The sequence below is a fragment of the Chinchilla lanigera genome, unplaced genomic scaffold (assembly GCF_000276665.1).
Source record: "Chinchilla lanigera isolate Chin_1 unplaced genomic scaffold, ChiLan1.0 scaffold00088, whole genome shotgun sequence".
In the NCBI taxonomy this organism is placed as follows: Eukaryota; Metazoa; Chordata; class Mammalia; order Rodentia; family Chinchillidae; genus Chinchilla; species Chinchilla lanigera.
In genome coordinates, this window is record NW_004955489.1 from 2,543,617 (window position 1) to 2,545,606 (window position 1,990).

The window sequence follows — 1,990 nt, forward strand, 5'->3', positions numbered from 1 at the left end:
AACTTAGTGACTTAATGAGACTCTGCCTCAAAAATAAAACATAACAGGGCTGGGGGTGCAGCTCATTGTGAAGGCCCTGGATTCAATCCCCAATATCACACGCACACAGTTAAAAATTGAAGCACGTAATTTGACATATGGTTGACAGTGGGCAGAACATGATATTCTACTTCTCTTGGAGAATTTGAGGCGTGTGTTGTTGAAGGCACAGAGACTGTGTGTGTATGGGGGAGGACGGAGATGAAGGTGTGAAGAGTCAGGTGGACAAAGGTGCAAGGGCTGGCAGGGAACAAGAAGACACCAGGCTTCATGGTGGGCAGCCTAGGAAGCCAGACAAGAGCGGAGATGCGAGCAGATGCAGCGGCCCTGGAGGCTGGTGTGGCAGGTTGATCTCTCCTGCTTTTGAGTCGAAGAACAGCAAGAAGAAAGGTGTCAAAGCAAAGACTGTCTGGCCATAGGTTTGTCTGGGGCAAATGCATTAGAGGGAGTAGGAGAAAGGCTTGAGCTTGAGATGGACATGAGGTAGTGGAGTGAGGAGGAAAAATATTATAGGAGAGGCATTGGAAGGCCAACCGGAAGGGTAAGGTTGGGGAAGCTCCTGAGGAGGGTGCTGGACATTTAAGATTAGGCTCTGCCTTAATCTAGGGCCAAAGGTCCTTTTTGGAGATGGAAAGAACAGGGTATCATTGCCATCACTTTCCTTTAAAATTCAGAATGTTTCTTTTCATTTATCCTTATCACATTCTGGTTGCTCTTTCCTTTGGGAAAGAGTAGATTTTAGTGAGCGCTGACATTTGATCAGGGTCAAGGGGTGCTGGTGGGAACCCGGTAAGAAGGACACGAAGGTGTCTGTGCATAGTGGTGGTTTGGGGGAGTTGGATCAGAGGTGGTGGCCTTAGCCACAGCTGCTGGTGGCCAGAGTACAGTGTCTGTACGGGGACTGAGGTAGGCAGTGATTGAAACTGGAGGAGGTGGCTTCAGGCCATGCCTCTGGCCCCTGGCCCCCATTATGAGCCTTATAGAGCTATTGAATTAGGTGTTTCTACAGCACGAGGACTCAGGTCTGCAATGAACAGGTGTTTTACCTTCTAGCCCAGAACTGCATAGAAGTTGGGTTTATGGGGAAAGAGGCAGGGTAGGACTTGACTTATCTGAGGGTGTCTTTGGGGAGCTTGCTGAGGAGCTAGTTTTCCTTGCCCTCTCTTCCTCCCTTTCTTCTCTCTTTCTCAGTCTCACTAAAAAAGTCAAGCAGAGGTATTGGCTCCGGAAACATACCTCCAGCATGCATGTTCGAGTGACAAAAAGCCTTTTTTTGTTGTTTTTTGGCCCTGGAGTTCATTAGTTACTTCATGTTCTGTAATTCCAGGTCAGAACCTGATCCATCTGATGATGGTAAAACGCGGGATCTTGTACGAATTTCAATCTTCCCATCCCTAGCACGAAGGAAAAAAGGAGTCCATAGATTTACGAGCGTGTAATAGCAACCCGAATGTCCCCTGGCTTGAAGCAAGGGCAAGCTCAGAGGTCACAGGGCCCGTGCATCCTCTGCGGCCCACCCGGTCCCCAGTCCCCAGCCCTGTCCTCCAGGCGGCAGATAATGAGATACAGTATAAAATACTTTTTTATTTCAAAATGCAAAATGGCGATCCCTGTAATAATAGTAACAATAATAGAATAATAATAATGGTAATGGTATAAAAAGCTGTTCTTCCTCCTCGGGCACAGTGACGGATCGTCAGCTCCTAAGTACACCTTTGGACATTATCACTAGGCAGCGCTGCACAGCAGCAAAACTCAGTCCCAGACTCCTCCTGGAAGGTCCTGCGGCAGGTCGGCTGAGGCGTCCGCGGCTTCCCGGGGACAAGAGGGGGGCGCCCCTGGGAGGTGTGGGGGTGCGTGTGGGCGCCCCTGGAGGTGTGGCAGGCGCCCCTGGGAGGCGGCGCGAGGCGTGCCGGCTGCCGGCGCCCCTAGGAGGCGTGCTGGCGGTGGG